This window comes from Tachypleus tridentatus, chromosome 12 (genome assembly GCF_004210375.1).
Source record: "Tachypleus tridentatus isolate NWPU-2018 chromosome 12, ASM421037v1, whole genome shotgun sequence".
NCBI classification, from domain to species: Eukaryota; Metazoa; Arthropoda; class Merostomata; order Xiphosura; family Limulidae; genus Tachypleus; species Tachypleus tridentatus.
Genome location: NC_134836.1, coordinates 20,405,831 through 20,425,112, shown reverse-complemented (window position 1 = coordinate 20,425,112; position 19,282 = coordinate 20,405,831). Strand labels below are relative to the sequence as shown.

Here is a 19,282-nt window from a genome sequence, read left to right as displayed (position 1 = left end):
CTATGGATTTACAACGCTAAAATCAGAGGTTCGATTCCCCTCGGTGGCTTTGCTATAAGAAAAACAAACATTCATCTGCTTCTAAAGCGAAAACAGTCATTTGGCTGAGGTCAGTAGGAAAAGTGGGTTTCACGATGAATGTTTTTGAAACTTGCGTGTTTCGTTATTATGATTTTTTTATTAAATTTAGAAGTTAATATATAATGTGAATGACATAATCTTGTGAAATACACATTTTGATGTAGATTCCTGCAACATGATGATGCAATTCATTATCTTCAAAGTTGTTTCCCCAATTTTTTTTTAATTTACTAAATTCAAATATACCTTGTTTGTTTAGCATGTGTGTTTATAGTGTAGATTTTCAAATTTATTTATTCTTGTGTAATGTGAGTATGTAATGTTTATTCAGATTTCCAAAGTAATATGTATGTGTATTTTGTTTTTGCTCATCTTCTTGGAACCTGATAGCTATCTCAGGGTTTGAGTATAATTTCAGAAGAGCTTGATATGAATGAAGAAGGTAAACACCACACTACATATTAACGAACATGCTGTTTCATGCTGGTGTTCATCCATGTGGAATTTTTCGAGATCCTCCCATTCCTGTGATTAAAATTATAACTAGGCACACCTGTGTGTGTGTATCATGGTTTTAATTTTCCTTTTAATGAAGTCACACCAAACATGTTTGTGCTTTCAGCCATGGGGGCATTATAATGTTACAGTCAATCCTACTATTCATTGGTAAAAAGTACCCCAAGAGTTGGCAGTGAGTGATGACTAGCTGCCTTTCCTCTAGTCTTACACTGCAAATTAGGGACGGCTAATGCAGATAACTCTTGTGTAGCTTTGTGCAAAATTCAATACAAACCAAACCTTTTAATGAAATTAATTTTTGAAGTTTAGTGAAATATGGTTCTTCATGCTTTGATTTTCTTTGGTTTCAAGACCAGTCAGATGAGTGTGTTTTTTTTACAGCAAAGCTACATTTGGCTATCTGCTGAGCCCACCGAGGGGAATCGAACTCCTGATTTTAGCGTTGTAAATCCTTGGACTTACTGCTGTACTAGCGGGGGGCCAGTCAGATGAAGACGGGAGTTTTACATTCTTAAAAGCAGGCGTGCGTGTGTAACAAATATTTAAAATCACTTTCTCTTAAACTCATTTTTCAATGTGAGGGAAGAAATTCACAACCCCCGGAAAGCATAAATGGTGGGAAGTGTTGTGAGTGCTCTTAATTTAAGCCAAGTCTGGTAACAGGAGTACTGACTGAGTGAGATAAAACCGGGATAAAAGTCTTTACGAACTTTTAACAACCAAGCCTTTTCCTCTCTGTAACACTATAGATAGCGCTTGCGTATGCACAACTGATAACCCAAACCATGTACAAAAAAAGTTCGAACCAGGGTGTATTAAGCACATACCACTCGAAACTTTGACGCAGCTCTAATCGAACGGAAGCGTTGTACTGACTAATAAAATACAATTCCTTTAATAGTGTATTGTCACGTTGCATAATCCTTCTGCCATGTGTTACAAGCAGGGTTGCGTAGAGGGTAGTGGCAGTGAAGTTGTTTCATGCGTTCATGTTGAAGAAGTTCTTCGGGAGAATATAGGGGGGTCCTGTATTAGTTAAGTTACAGGTCTGTAATAGGACTCTTACCAAATTACGAACATACAAATATTGGTTACTATTAATATTAAGTATATTGTATTTGCGGTTGGTTATACTTTGAGCTATTCATAAGTTCATAACTAATATCTATAATCGGAATAACTGATTTTTCTTGAATGATATTACTGATGTTTTCAAACAGGGAATCGAAACTGGTGGGATACAAAAGCCAAAATGAGCAAAGATTAACCGGGAGCGTTGATAATTTGTAGGTTTCAGTGGTCATTGGATCAGCATGCAAAACTTGGTCAGATTATAACATTCTCGAAGATAAGATTAGCTTCGCGCGTTTATTACTAGGTTAAGCCTATCAGCCTATTTGTAGGACCGTAACTCTTTTTTATGAGATAATATGGCAATGTCGGTTTTATAAAGTAGGGCCGTATCCAGTGTCACTGTTTTCAACAAAGCACACGATTCATTTGGCTAGTATAAAGGTGTCCTTTACGAACGTCATTTTCGTCTTTCGTCTACTTCGCCACCAGCTTTATTAAGGCGTTTAAATCGAATTGATCACAAAACTATAATTTTTTATCCATATAAACTTGAGCACCCGAATTATTCTTCCAAATCTGTTGATCTAATTCCTCACAACATGTTAAACCAGACAACTGTTTGTGTATACACACAGGCCAGGTGGGTTAAGGCCTCGTAATCTGAGGGTCGCGGGTTCGAATCCCCGTCGCACCAAACATGCTCGCCCTTTTAGCCGTGGAGGCGTTACAATGTGACGATCAGTCCCACTATTCGTTGGTAAAAGAGTAGCCCAAGAGTTGGCGTTGGGTGGTGATGACTAGCTGCCTTCCATTTAGTCTTACACTACTAAATTAGGGACGGCTAGCGCAGGTAGCCCTCGTGTAGCTTTGCGCGAAATTCTAAAACTTTGTATACATATTTGTTACCTCTTTATAACTGCTATAAGAACACTAAATTTCAATACAGTTGTGAAAATTTCACAAATAGTTCTGAGAGTGAGTACGTTATTAAATTGTTTCGAAATGTATCATCAACCACATAATTGTTTTTCTGATAAAAGTTTGTGATTCATTCATCTGCCGGTTTCTTACACAGTTCCTAAAATTCCACGTTGTTCTAAGATAGTCCTAATCACAGGACATTGTCGTAACGTGTTGTACCTATATGATATAAGTTAATTTTAATAAATGTAAGGCCGCATGGAGGGGTCACTTATTTTAATCACTCGCACCACTGTAGAGTATCGTATTGTCTGTCAATCATTTAGTAGACACTAAAATGACGTCTCATAAACGACAGTGTTACAATTTATACTGTAGAACGTGCCGCGAAACACGAGAGGGCTGCGTAACAAAGCATGGCGTATAAGCTTCAAAACCAAGAATAAAAATGTTGCTCGTATTTTTTATTTTATTTACTATTAAAATGGAACACTTTCGGAGATCCTGCTGAAGTGCATCTAGTATAAATGTTTTTATAATTGTAATTGTGAAAAGTTTATACTTTAGAATACCTGGAGTCTTAAATGAAACTATAATTCCTTTAGTCAATAGCCTAAAGTGCGTGTTAGTTTATTTTTTTACAACACTCTTTATTCCAATGCATACCGTAAATTACAATTCAGAATTATTTTAATTTGTTCAAAAGTTTACTGTTTATTTATATGTTTGCGTTATCTAATCGCAGTATATCGAACTGCGTTAGAAATCTGATATTTTGAATCATGCGTTTTGACTTCGAACATCACCCCCATCAGTGACACAAAGGGATGTCTGTGAACTTGCATCGCTAGAAACCGGGTTTTGATACACGTGGTAGGCAGAACACGGATAGCCTATTGTGTAGCTTTGTGTTTCAAACACAAAATCGAACACTGATTTGTACAGAGAGTGTAGGTTCGTATGCGCAATAATGTTTAATTAAACATTTGTTATTGTTGAAGGTTGCTATTTAATATTATTTCAAGATTATTTATCTCTTCAATATTCACCAGGAAAAATAAAAATGCCAGAACAAACAAACAATAAGTAATGTAATGTAATGAAGTAATGTAAGCTGTCTGCGATATTGAGAAATATAAATTTTTGGCATTCAGCAAAGGTTCCTCAAGACCCTCTGCTTTGGATGGTTAACTATAGTTAAAGTCCCAGCTATACGCCCCTTGGTGTATATGTAGTAAGATATTTTAAAAGAAATGACATTGAAATTGTTATTGAAACAGGTTCTCAAGTTGTAAACTGGTTTTGTTTTTGAAACATTATTCATAAAGTAATAGTTTTAATTTTTTAAAAGTTATTTGAGAATACTCGGCATATAACAGTTTCAATTATATTGTAAAACAATATAAAAAATGTGAACTTGTATTTCCACGACCACGATAAACGATTGTACTTTGTTATTAACACTTAAAAGGGTTTTCTAGTAAATTATTTTTTTAAAATTGAAATATAATTAATTATAGTTTACAATACACTATGTACAAGAGAGTTTGAGTATGTTATATTAAAACTACTGTGGATCTCACTACGTCGTTGCACGTCTCATCATGCTCAGTTTGACGACTGTAAATCTTGACAATAATCCAATGACGTAGTTTCCATTACCGAAGACTTCGCCGAAGGATTGCATATCTTAAGCACACCACTAGTCTGCACACCCATTTTAACAATCCAGTTGCAAATAAATTCGTAGGAATATTATGAATACCCATTTTATTCTCCAGCTGCTTGAGGTATACAACGTTGAATGGGAGACGTGACTGGAAATCTTATCTTGGTGAACTTGTATCCTGTTGATCTCGTTTCCACACGCAGCTGATATTTCTGTATCAGTGGTTCTTAACCTTGTTGGAGGTGCTGAACCCCGGAAGTTTTGTACTTGCATTCACTGGACCCTTCGTAATTGGAAAAATAATATGATTTTTTTCAAATTCAAAACATAAATATATATTTTATTAGTGCACAAAATGAACCATGCATCAGTTGCACGCAATATCACTGTGTTCAAAGAACAAAACCAACAAAACATGAATTTCACACAAAACCAAAAAACATAATAAATATTTACTGCAAATCAATGTGACTTTTGCTGTTGCCTTTCAGAGACAAGTTCAGAAATGCGCAGCTTCACCTTGGCAAGTGCCACTCTCATATCATTTTCGCAACAAAGTCTGTTCTTTTTCTTTGTTTTTGTGTCTACCATCCTCGAGAAGGATTGCCCACAAAGATACGTTGTAACAAACGGTATGAGTATTTCAAGGGCTTTCTTAGCAATAAGAGGGTACGGTACCATTTGGTGACACCAAAACGTTGAGAGCGTTGTTGTTCTGAAAAGTTGCTGTTGAACCTGGCTCTGCTGAAGTTCAGTGATTTTGTCGAGGTATTCATCATTGACATCTGCTGTCGCAACACTAAACGTGAACGGCTGTCTCACCCATGCTGGATATGACTCTGGTGGGGAAGTATCTGTCGAGAGACTTTGCGAGCTCATCTAAGTGCATGGCAATTGCTTGCTTCAATTCCCCGGGTACAGAAATGTCTCTGATTTCAGACACATCTTCGATCATACTTACACAGTCATCCAGCAGGGGAAAGTTTGCGAAGTTATCATTTTCTGTTCGTCATTTCCATAACGGTAACTTTTTTGAAAAGCCTTTAGGTTTTCTTTTGCTTCGATGATGTTGACTCCTCCACCCTGCATCTGTTGATTGAGATGATTGAGAGCATTGAAGATATCGGCCATGTACGCCAAAATGAGAATGAACTCAAATTTTTCGAAGCAATCTGCATGACAATGTTGGTGCTCTCGGCTTTCACCAGCGCACCAAAACCAAAGTTTCGTCCCAGCATGACTGGAGCTCCGTACGAACAAACTGCAAAAACCATATCCCACAAAAGATTGTTCTCTCTGAAGAAGTCATCCACAAGTTTCTTCATGTCGGCTGCCTTAGTTATTTTTGTAAGAGGGTTACAAAATAAAAAATCTTTTATCTCGTCATTCTTCACATAGCGTACGAATACAACAAGCTGGCTTAGATTGGAAACGTCGGTGGTTTCGTCGAGTTGAAGGCTGAATTTTGCTGGGCTTGAAATCAGATCTGCAACTACTTGAGCCAAAATGTCATTGCTCATGTCATCTATTCTGCTGCTGATGGTGTCATTTGAAAGAGGAATTTGGGATAACTTATTTTCAGCAGTTTTTCCCAGCATTATTTTCGCCATCTTCAACGCAGCTGGTTTTACGAGTGCTTCACCAATGGTGTGTGGTTTGCCCTGCTTTGCGATCAAGTACGCAACTTCGTACGATGCTGTTAGGATCGGTTTGTCGATGGGCACAAAGCCGAGAATAGGCAAAGTAGTCTTTTTATCGAACCTGGCTCTCTTTACCTTGAATTCAGCAACCGTTGTGTTCTTGTATTTCCCATCTCCATGCAGCTTTAGGGAGTTGTCTCTTAGTTTTGCTGGTGCTAGACTAGAATTGCTCAACGTGGCATTGCAAATCGTGCATTGAGGACGCTGACTCCCATCATATTCCGTGAAACACGTGAATCCATATTGTACGTATTCATCCGACCACTTTCTGCTTTTGCTCGACATAGTTAGATGAAGGCGGTGAAAGATTAGGAAAAAAATCACAAATCACAAATGACGCACGATTACTACGGTCACAAGTGGACTGCTAAGCGCACGAAGTTCCCTGCAGCACAAATATTAAGGCCAAGTGATATGACGTGATCAGCCGCAGCCAATGATAGCCAAGTGAAGCATGACGTCACGAGCGGGGTGAACGGAACGGACACACACACATTGTGTGTGTCTTGACCTCCGCCGAACACGCTGAGACTGACTCACCGAACCCCTAAGGTTCGATTGAACCCAGGTTAAGGACCACTGTTCTATATGGTACGAAGAGTTCAGAACATCAATCAGTCTAATAATAAACAAACTTCACCTTGACGTTTCATTCTTCCATTCATTCAGTTGCTTCCTGCTGTAGTATCAATTGAACAATTTTCTCCATGTGCTGTGTACCATTTTTGAAAATTCTATTTTGCTCATTGACCGATAGAAGATAATCTAAGAAGAATAGTTAACATTTATTAAGCTATGCATGAATTCGTTTCATCCAGTATCACCATGCTCATACTGCTATCTATCTACGAGTTTGCACTCTTCATGCAGTTAGTTTTCCTTTCCTGGATATGTCGTGGAAATAACTTATTTACGTGGCTTGTGTTACCTTCCTTATGGAGAGCCCCCGTGATTATGTTTGTATAGATTTACTTGGAGCAGTTGAATGCCTTTTGCCACTAAACTTCGTATTTGTTTTACACTGCACTCTTCTTACCACGCTTGCAGGTCTCATTATTAATGGTCCTAGTACCACAGATTTACCCATATCTTTTTGTTTTCAAATGTCATTATGTACAAGAAATATGTCTTGAAAACTCTGAATATCTAGTTTGAAACTATCTTTGACCACAGTGTATGAATATTGTGCATCAGAAAGGGGTATTCCATACAGTTTGTTATTAGCCCGAAGATAGATAAATTGTTCCGATGCTGTAGCCGTTACTTTTTGCCATACCAATATTCTGAAGGAAAATTCAGTGTAAACTGATAAACCATCCCTGCGTGAGAGCGTTACATTTCTGTACTACACCGTGTTTTATTTGCATAATATTCATTTGGGATAAAGCTAATTAGTTACCCGTAGTCTATAAAACCCATTAGAGATATCAAGTCCATTTCTACGGTGACATCATATAATAAATACCACAAAGTCTGATTATGGCTTAGAGCTTGAAGATTGATAAAATGTTGTAATCTCGTGCAGCACTTCTGTTAAAGGAAAGATCCAGTTAAAGACCCACTCTCTACGTACAGAAAGTCGTTCGGAATACCGTTATACAATATTCTGTGACTTTTATAATATCAGAGTAAAAAGTGTCTGGTTTGAAGTGTCGATTCATTATGTTTAAACCATAATTTTCGCAGAATAAATTTAATTGCATGTGGATATTTTGAACTTTTACAGTTTTAAATAACATTTGATGACAAAAATGTAAAACCACAAAAGGATGTCGCAAGTAAAAATATACTATTGGTTTAAAAATACCATTCAACGGCTTTTCTAAGCATGAATGTTCAACATCATGAATATATAGTACTTTTGTTGTTAACCTTTCAACAAATAAAGGGGCACACGAAATTCAATCAGTTAATCAGTGAATGTTTGAGCACGTGTGTTTTTTTTTTTTTTTGTATCCTGTGGACAAGGACAGGAATTTGTGCCTCACATAGCCGTCGTCTTGAATATTAATTCCTAGCGCAGATAGCCCTCGTATAGCTTTGCGCGAAATTAAAAAAAACAAACAATATTCCATTTAAAATATGGTCTTTGAAAATACAATGTTTTAAAAATAAGAGTAACAAAACTTTTTGTGAATTTATTTTAAATCAATAGTTTCGACGTCTAAGTTTATATATTTACGAATGACTATATAGCATGGATAGTTCTGTAGTTTCTGTGGCATAAGTACTCCCATATGACACTACAAAAATCGTTATACTTTTAACATGCACCTTGAAACACTAAAGTCAGATGTGAAAACAAAATTCAATATATGTCTTACAGTAACAGAGGTAAATTGCCAAAGTTAAACGTAACAAACCAGGGAATACGTTTCTGTGACTTGTGCAATCCATGTTTTCAAAAGGAGCAATTAATAAAAAGTATGGCGTAGGTTATGATCTAACCAGAACACACTGTATATTAGATTGTGACGTTAACAATCGTAGGGAAGGATCGAACCAGAACATACTGTATATTGGATTGTGACATTAACAATCGTAGGAAAGGATCGAATCAGAACACATTGTATATTAGATTGTGACGTTAACAATCGTAGGAAAGGATCGAATCAGAACACATTGTATATTAGATTGTGACGTTAACAATCGTAGGGAAGGATCGAACCAGAACACACTGTGTATTACACTGTGACATTAACAACTTTAGGTGGCATACAAAGCACTTTTTTTAAAAAAAGTACAGTTGCACGAGTTTGTTTTACTATTTTGAGAACAGAGCCGATAGCCAACTTCTTCGGAAAAAGTCGTTAGTAGCAATTACACACGAAATATACAGTCATTGACTAAACTCTGGTTTGACAGACAACAGCCAAAACCAGTGACATCGAACTTACGGTTCAGATAGCATGCATGTGAAAATAAAAGTAATGTCTTTTACAAAATTATCATATTCTTGAGGGAAAACCAAACGCCAAGTTATATAAAGTGGGAATATCCGACGCACAGAAGCAAAGTTAGAAGAAACAATTGAGACAACCCATGTCCCCACACCAAGGAAATGGACGAAACTGTAAAAGCTGTGTGGGCTAAGGCCACTCTGATTGCTTTTTTAACTTTGTCTCCACTTAATATGGCTAAGATATTTTTTCCATTATAATTAGTCGTTTTTCACATTGATAGTATTTTTGTTATAAATACTATATAAATAAGTACAGAATGCAGAAACATTACGATTTGTGTATATTATTGTTCAGAACCAAAATTGTCTATTCCTCCTGTTATTTTTATAAAAAAAATATGTGCATTACCTACAAAAGCCAGTTTTTTTGGTAAGTTTTGGTGAATTTTGTTACCACACAACTTTTGTAATTTTGTTTCAATCTAATGAGGCATAAGGGTTTTCATTTCCCGCGGAAGGGGTATCGAATGCCGCCTGGAGGAATGGATAACCTGTTTTAACCACTCGCACCACAATACAGTAGTGTATTGCTTGTCTGTCAGTCAGTCAGTGGCTACAAACATGGCGTCACATAAGTGATACTTAACGTTGCAATTTATATTGTCGTGCGCATGCCATGAATCACAAGATGAATTATACGCTGTGTAGGCTACAATACAGCATTACGTATGAACTTCAAAAGCATGAAATAAAAATTTTTGCTACTCTTATTTTGGTTTTATTTACTTTTGATTCCCCAAAACTTTCGGGGATTCTGCGAATGTATGTTTGGTTGTTATGACGCTGCACGAATTGTTGTCCAGTTATCTACCAGATACTGATTGATAAAGGTGACATGAATTGTTTACACGTGTTTCTGACGTATGGCTGCCAAATATCTGAAATGCAAAGCAATATTTTCAGGAAAGAGAGAAGCTGTTTGAATAAGAATTAAGTTGAAACGATTAAAGAAACCGAACCTTTAAAAAAAAAATTGTGCCACCTGTTACTTTAACTAGTATTTAGCGCTATTGTATATGCAAATTAATTTTTATTATACATTTATAAAATACATCATTTTGCATTGTAAGCTTGAATTTATAGCTTACATCTAGAACTATTAATGAGGTTATCCAACTGATGTAATACATTCTAATCTTAACGTAAGAACGTATGGAAGGCTTATATAATTATCAATACTATTACCACGTTGATATTTGGTTTCGCTGTAAGGTGGTAGCGTGTTCCTTTTGGAATTTAATATTAATTTACTTAAAGTTCTCTCGTGTTCTTGGAAAGTTGATGTATATATATATTTGTGTGCGATAAAAAAAAAATCAAAGTTGTGGTAGTTAGTGATACAGAAGTCGCGTTCCGTTATAGTGTATTTAAGTCCCAACTCCACTGTGACAGGTGAGTTACTTTCGTCCCTTTAACTGAATTTTTATTTCATTATAGTAATTGGTTAGCATGTCATTATCTTTAAAGGGAACTGGTTGAAGTGACTTTTTTGTGACATGCTTCCATGATATCAATGTTGTACATTTTGAACATTGAAGAACTAGGAAAGCTCATGTTGGTATTATCCACTATAGCAGATCTGAGTGTTTAGAACTGACAAGGAGTTAGATAGCATGTTTCTATCAGGTGCAAGGATCAGCACATGCCGGATCGACATTTCGGTATATCGGATAAACGGAATTGTGTGTGCTGAAACGTCAGTTTTGGGTGAGTTCTACCAAGATAAACTCAAAAGAGCGAGAAGACGATTTAAGCACCGCAGTACAGACGTGTTTGATTACGTGAGGTTTTATTCTCCATTGCTCCTTGCAAGGTGTTCTAGAAGTGTTTGGAAAGACCTTGGCCTGTTTTATTTCTGTACCGTTAAAATTATTAAATATTTTCGTATATAGAAAGGATGTTAGTGGCCAACGTGTTCTTAATTATGTCCAGAGCCACCTAGTGGCACAGCGGCATGTCTGTGGGCTTGAACCACTAGAAATCGGGTTTCGATAACCATTTTGGGCAGAGCACAGATAACCCTCTTTGTAACTTTGGGCTTAATAAAAAAAAAAAAGTTACGTCTAAAAACGGCGCCGAACAAAACTGTTTAGTCACGGTTACCGAAAATTCTAAACCTAGAGGTACTTAAAACATTTGTATGTACCCGTACTTTGAATCAGACGAGAGCGGTGTGCGTGTATGCGCGCGCGCTATAAGAATGAAGGTCATGTTCCTTATTCAGTCGTATAACAGAAATCCAAGAGTTTCCAGTGGATGCTTTAGTTAAACATTAGGGTAGTACGCATTAATTTTCTCTAAAGCTAACGGATAGGGAATGCTATACTTGTAAGTATGATTTCGTCTTTCCTTGGCTAACGACACAACAAAGAGACTGGTTTACTAAAATGCACGGATTACAGTCTTTATTATGAAACACAGTTACAATATAAATACAGGTGAGCTTGTACGCGTGCGTGTGTAAAAAGAGAAAACCCCTGTTTCGTACTGGCTAACTCGGTGTCAGCTTACCATGAATGAAAACAAACTACGCTACTAGGTATAATAAGAGATTAAAACAACTCTTCTTACAAAACAAAAGTAATAATCTAAATGCAAATGAAATGAAGCCTCAAATTTAGTAAGTTTTAGAATAACAATATATAATGTAAATCTCCTTTGTAAGAAAGGTGTAACACAGCGTTTATATACCAAACAAAACCAAACTACTTAGAACGAAGCTTAAGACCACTCTCACGTTAAAACAAATGAGAACAAGTCAATAAAAAACCAATCATCACGAGTGAAGCTACAGTTACTTGTCCTATAAGAGAACACAGTAAATGACAGTAGTGGTTCTGACTTGGTGCACAGTTAGATTGAAAGTTCTTTAGTTGTGTACTTCATCTTTCTATGTTGAAATCAAGCTTTAGAAAGTTTCATCCTGCACTGCTGCACATGGAATCGATCTGTACCACTCTTCTCTTACCCACTATTATTTCAGTCTGATCTCGCTTGTCTCCAGTTTCAAAATGGAAGGAAAATTTAACATTTATTCTTACTTTTATCAAGAAATTAAACTAACTCATCCTCACCCCAATATAATAAAAAGCACAAAAGCAAGGACAATAAGAAAATGTAAACATGATATACAAAAAAGAAACTTTAACATAGGTAACCTATTCCTATTAAAAGGAGATAGCTAGGAACCATGCCTTGCATACAAAAATATCCCTTAAGACTGAAACACATTATAATTTTTAACAAAATACACAGTACAAAACAGAATAAAATCTTTAACAGAGACATACTTCCAGTGTAACAAGAATAGCTCTTTTAACACGGATAGACATAAAGCAAAAAATGAAACCTTGTTTTAAATATAATTGTAGTAAACTTTACAACAGTGAACTCTTCAGCATAATGAACTACATAAGCACTTCATAGTCACAAATTAAAACATTTTGTGTGAAAGTAAACACTTTCAAAAAAACTCTTTAGCAGTGGATTAAAATATAAAATTTTTATGCAGCATGAAACTATAAAAGTACAAAAACCTTTAATACTAATTATGTTTGAAATAAATTATATACATCTGCAAGAATTACTTACACAGAGGAACTAAACTAACTAAATAATAATAATACATATATATGATTAAGGTAGAGAAGCTAGAGCTGCTAACCTAAAGGAATCCAACAATATGACCTCTATTGCAGCCATGAATTTGTGATGCACCTTGTTGGTCTGACAGATGATCTTTAGATTTTTGCAAGACAGCACTTTTTGTTGAAGATCTGTAGAAGGCTCTCACTGTTTGAGCTGACATTTATCTTTGCTGGCTGCCTGCTTATGGTAGTAGTGGTGCTTTAATACCACCAACTGCTGAAGCATTTACCCCTGCTTTTATTTAAGATAGGGACTTGTTGTGCAGCTCTTACCTCTCAGAACAGAAGTTTGCAAGTTTCAGCTAATTAGGTAGCTGCCCTAACATTAATGTAAATTGCTCTCACTACTGTCTATAGCTGTGATGATTGCTGTAGCCATAATTGTCTCTGAGGTCAGTTGAATTTCCTACTTCTTGGTAGATCTCTTCATAAACATGCATTTTAGGAAGGTCCTACCAAGTCAGTTAATATGGTGGTCTTGCTAGAAATCTACACACATCAGATAGTATTAGATTTTCTGAACAAAGTGATGAGACACTTAACTTTTCTAGCATTCCAACTTTACCTTGGTCTTGGAATGGTTCGACTGTGGTGGTGATCAACTTTATTTGCTCCAGAGATTTTGAAAGCTAGTTCATTGTAGCAATAAATTTCATGCCTGAAGCATATCTAAGGAAGTATCTCTCTGTATAGACTCCATCTAGGTAAAGGCAAAGCTAGCTCCTAGTGTTCAGAAGGGCTGGATATTCTGCAATATCTAAAAAGTCACCAAACACAAAACTTTCAACATAGTTGCCTTCCATACCTACAGAATCTTGTAGGTTCTTGAAATTTAATAGAGTGGTGCAGATAGCCCTTGAGTAGTTTTGTGCAAAATTCAAAACAAACGAAACCAATAGAAGGAATAACTCTTCACCTTTGGCTAGCTGAAAACAAAGACAACCAAAAATTTAAGAATTTGATCTTGAATAATAATAGTCAGAATTAAAAATACTAACTGAAACGCTGTTTGTCAAAGAAACTTAACCAAAAGTATGCATTAAAGCTGTAATGCCTAGTCAGTAGATATCCTTTGCTCTGAAAACTTAAGGTCCTGGTCAAATATCATGTCTTTTAGTATGTAAAGTAGAAATGGGCCATATGTGCAGTACAAATTAAAATTTCAAACATTGCAAAGAGCATGTGAACAAAACTTTATAAGCACTTTGCAGTTGGTTTCTTCACTAACCAATAATGTATATGTAAAGTAACGAGCTACCAATGCATTTGAGAAAGTAAATAAAATCAAAAATATCACAAAACCCCAAATTTCTGTCTGATTGACTAACTAACATTGTTGGAAAGGCACAGTTCTCTCCTGCCTTCACCTTATGCAAACCTAAATGCAAGTGATTGAATTATGCTGCCTTGGCTAAAAGCATTTTTCTTAGTTTTACTATAACCTTGGAAATAAAAGTAATAAGAATAATCGTTTTGTAACACTACTAACAAACTACCAACACACTAGAGCCACATTGTACGATGATGAGCATTCTCTATGAGTTGCCACGTTATAGCTCCTCAATTACAGTTGCTTATACACATGAGTTGTATAATTTATTTTTGCATTGTTTTAAATGTGCTCTATTGACATCTAAGCTTGTACTTGAGACAGTGCAATTTTTATTAAAAGATCCGTAAAGAAACACAGTGTGAGAAAAGGAGAAAAATTGCATTGATAACCTTTAAAAGTCTGTCCCAGCAAAGAAAGTGTTACTGCAAGAATAGAGATAAGTTTAGAAGTGGTAATGCTGAATAAGCAAAACAAGCCTTGGCCATGAATCTAGTTAAAGAAAAGGCTTCCACCATAGCGAGATGGAAGAAAAACTGCTGAAAAGATATTGGTATAAGCTATGAATGTCAAGAGATAGCTCTTAAGAAAAGCTATGAAAAGTATAGATCTAGAACTCGGTCACTCTTGAAACTCAATATAAAAAAAATATGAGAAGTGTACAGTTTTTTAAATTATAAAATTAAGAAGTAGGAATAAGAGCACCATAAAAAGTTAAGGAAACGAGTTAGAAATGAGTATGAGAATGTATCAGAACTTGTCATCTCATTATGAGTTAAAGCCAATCTCAAACCCCTTTGATATTTGCAGCTTTAGTAGAGAGAGTTGTCATTGCTTCCTTTCATGTGACAGAGAAATTTTATTTTTGTGCATGTAAACACACACTTCTCTAGTTTTAACTTTTAGTTCTGCAGCAGTACATGATTAAGCTCATAGCAGCAGATTTGAAAGCATAGTCAAATACTAAGGTATTATTTACGAACACCACGTATATCTTCCATTGAAAATTCTTAAGTGTAAAATTGGTTAGCCTCTCAGAAGTTGCTGTGCTTTTATCTTCAGGCATCATAGTGTTCACAAAGTGAAACTCAACACAGAGCCTACTTATGCTATATAAAGCCGAACGATTTAATTGATCTATCGATGTAAAGTATTGCATATGATTAGCAATTACATTGAATAGATTCATGTAAACTAAACAATTAATTGAAATTATCACTAAATTGATTTTCATGAGAATAATCAACTAATGAGAATTAATTATTGCAATGAAGAGATCAAAATATTGCCATTAAACTTGATTTTTCTGTTTTTGATATAACAAAGCTATTATGGCTGTCTGGTACTGTTACAGATTTTGAGCGTTTGGAGATAGCATCAGTCACATTTTTTTTTTTTTTTTTTGCTTATACGTAGCATTTTTTTAGGAACACTTTATTAATGAGACTGTTCATCAACTGATTTGCAAATAGCATTAATTGCAAAGCTCGAATGTGTTATACGTCTTTATAACAATTACTTTTAGAGAAAATCTTACACACACACACGAAAGACCAGACATTGCATCACACGTTTGAGTTTATCTGTTCCGGACATTGGTCTGCTTGAAAAAGCTCAGAAGCTGGTCCAAGTTCTCCTTTGCTGCACCCTTAAACCTTGGGGAAGAGATGTTTCACGTTCCAGCACAGTAACTCGTGGTTTTGGGACAGCTCTGTGTGTTGGGGTATCGTGGAGTAGGTCAGTGCTGGAATCTTTAAACTTGATCGACAATTGGCATTTCGACCCTATGGTTGTAAAATGATGAGTTACAGAAGGTAACTTTTCCATCGACCTTGCATAATGCTAGGTTTTTCTGTTATCTACCATTCCTTGGTTCGACATCTTCCGTCATGTTTAGGTTTTTCAGTGCCATTAAGGTTACTAATTTTACTAGCTAGTATATGCTGTTTCAGTTGCTGGCAAAACAACTCCTGTTGGTGAATGACATTCATTGAAAGCAACATCCCGGTTCTCTTAGATGTGGGTTTTGTTGACCACATTTGGGACTTTCTGCTATGACTGACGGCGAAAGACAGTTCACAAAAACACAAATTAAAACAGGTAAGTTTAAATTTACTGTGTATGTGAAAATGGAAGAAAGAGAATAAAATGTTGTGTCACTAGCTTAATGTGAATAGTGTTTAAGTCTGATGATAGAAATCTTTACTGTGAAATTCTCCATCATGGAGGAGTACATGGCCATTATATACCAAACAAAGTAGGGTTTCTCGTAGTCGCACATTACTCGGGTAACCCAAGATCCTTCTTGATTTATCACAAAGGCGGCTACGCTCGATTCGCTGAAAGAATAAAACAGCTATATTACTGCTATACGAGTGAAGTTGCGGCTTCTTTCCTTCAAGAAAATACTCATTTAATGGCCAACTAAAATGAAGATAACTGAAGTCATTTACATAGTCCTATTTCTGAGTTGTAATCAAACTTGAATAAAATAGAAGTTTCAACAAACTTTGCATCATAAGTGAAGACTGAGCAAACATGATATCATATTGTACCACACATGCACAGTCATGCATAGTTTTGCATGAAAATTCTAATATTACACAGATGACGCCGATGTAAATCGTAAATGGATTTAGCAGTACAATAGTCTATCATGTTTCACTATGAAGAATATTTTAAAACTTAGATTCGTAGACATAACAATCGGTTGAACTGTTAATCCTATAGAATCCTAAATACCCTGATACTCACATATACATACGCGTGTTTGTGTTTTATATTTTAAAGAAGAATTCTACTGTTTTGCAAACCCAATAACTCAAAATCAGTCATTCTTATTGGAAGAAATAATCTTTGAACAAATAATATAAAACTTAAAGGACTCGAAAATCACTAATGTGTAGAGGATATCGAAATGACAATTTATAAAGCTTAACTGAATTATTGCGTTTAAACACTTGATAGCGTGTTATTTTTACTGTAAATTATACTCGGCGGATAGCCCAATGTGGCTTTGCTGTACGAAAAACAAACTGTAAATTCTTACTGGTCTGTGTTCTATTCATTTTAAATCTGGTTTGTTTGTTTCTCTCGTAACTCACCACAAGCAAAATGTCGGATCAAATGCATCTTTTTTGTAGTTGACAGTTTTTGAGACAAACGGCCCTTTTAGGGCATAATGGTAGGAAGGCATAGACTTGAGCTCACCCATTCACATCTCTGTGCACGTCACAGAAAATCAAGACTTTTAAGAGCGTTTTACAGTAGTTTATGTAAAGTGTAATTGTAAACAGTTCTTAAACCTAAGGTTCCAACTAAGACACATTTTCACAAGAAAACAACTAAAGGAATTCGCTGTGTCGTTTCGAAATTATGCCTATGTGTGTAACATGCCAGAAACAGCATATGAAAAGTACCTTTGTATATAGTGGCATACTTACTGTTTATAAGCGATTTTAATTTAAACTTTTATATGTCTAACTTGTATATAAAACATACCAGTTTTTAAAATCATAATTCAGTTATGTGATCACATCAGTGGCAAATAGTTTTTCGTAATTACAGGCTAAATGAAGTTAAATAGTTCCATTAGATTGCGCGTCTTTTTTCTTTTTACCTGGAATTTCTTTAATACGAACTGATGATTGTACTTGTGAGAACTAAATATTGTTAAAAAAATCTTAATAGCACGATGATTAAAGCCAATTATCAGTTCAGATTTTCCTCATTTTATCAAAAACTCAGTTGTCAATGCTTTACAAGATCTATTAGATGACCAGTGGCACGACTTACCTCTACTCACTACATCAACAAACTTCTCAGATAAAATATGTAACTGTTAAAGTAGAAGAGTTTCTATCTCTTCAGAGATCATTAGGAACAAAACATGGTTACAGTAGTTGCTGTTTCAAACGTTACTGCTATTGCATAGTCTCGATAAATTATTTAGTAAAACTTAATGAACCATCTTATATGAGACTTATGAATGTGCTGCATACCAGTTGACCCAAAACCTACAAGTCATGCGATGATGACGCTGTTTGTTTTGGTTCTTCATAGATAACAGAAACCAAATGACGAGTGATGTCTGCTGTATGTTTCTTCAGACCGGTCTATTGCAAGTGTTAAAAGACACTGTCGTTAAAATTAAAAGACAAAATTAAATTATTTAATGTTTATAAGATGTATTTACACTCAGTTTTAACTGCACTATGATTTCACGTCGATGATGAAACAAAACTCCTTGATTTTTCAGTAACTAAAACAGTTACAACGTGAAATACTTATTAGCTACATGTACATAATTTCATATTTTCGCGTGACGTAAAAAATCGGTTATTTGTTTATTTAAAAAAAATTAATTTGTTAAAGTAAAAACAATAACTTTTATTTACATTTTAGCGTGAGCTCAAATAGCCCTCGAGTGGCTTTGTGCGAATTTCAAAACAAACCCATGTTTAGTGCGAAGTGTTTTACAAAGCAGTTGTAACTTTGTAATATGCAGTGATAATGCTGATTTTCCAGTGTAGTATGACCTTTGAAATTTGACTAAGCGTGTGAATAGTGTATAAAATGTAATTCAGTATTCCGTCATGTTCAGCAGCATGGTAGTTAATGGCTGACATCTATGATAATTTTTTAAACACGTGGAATGACCTTCACGTCGTCCATAAGAGCCAATATGATTTGTTTACGAGCGTTTAACTGGTGGCTAAACAGGTTCTAAAATTTCTTACTTGTGTTATCGTGTATTATATAGAGTATAGGACTTCATTTTTAGGGTCAAGGTGAAGTTCATAATAGTAAAAACATTCTGGGAATACTCTGTTACTTAGTATAGAAAAACAATTGCTATAAAAACGTAGATAAACCGTATGAAGACATTCAGAGCATATATCTAATTGTTGGTTGTAACAGTATATAATATATTCGTCTCTAAAACAAGTTTTGTTGTACCACATTTGTGTGTTTAATTCTACATTCTACCTATTTTTAGACCAGAAGTTAAGTCGTAATTTTCAAAATATCAAATGTGAACCTATTGGGTTGATATTAATTAAGTTACGTTCACTGCAGCTTTTTTTTATGCTGCATGAGGCGTCAGTCATTGAATAGTAATTATAAGGACTTGCGAGTAGAATTAAAGAACAATGTAGTAATATGTTCACCACACAATATCTGCTATATCTGGTGCCGACGAGGCCTTTCGTCGATACCAGGGCTCATGAGGCTAAGAGTAGTGGTGAAGACTTTAATTATTACTTTACGTTTAATGGAATTACATTCGCTTGGTCTTTACTTGAGTCCAGAGTCGTCAGTTTCAGAATAATATTGTACTGAGATTGCGCAGTTAATAATCAAGTGTGAAAATCTAAT

The 19,282-nt window shown here is 35.4% G+C and overlaps 1 protein-coding gene and 1 long non-coding RNA gene across 11 annotated transcripts in view; one reads left to right on the top strand and one right to left on the bottom strand.

Annotated features, from left to right (window-relative positions):
* The window catches only part of LOC143235106 (uncharacterized), a 106,924-nt gene that overhangs the window by 34,104 nt on the left and 53,538 nt on the right, over window positions 1-19,282 (top strand). The window lies entirely within an intron of this gene.
* On the bottom strand, window positions 11,316-17,959 carry LOC143235103 (uncharacterized). The gene is made up of 2 exons (XR_013018919.1): window positions 17,699-17,959; window positions 11,316-13,499 (listed from the first exon to the last, which is right to left on the bottom strand). It is a non-coding gene; the product is annotated as an uncharacterized LOC143235103 (long non-coding RNA).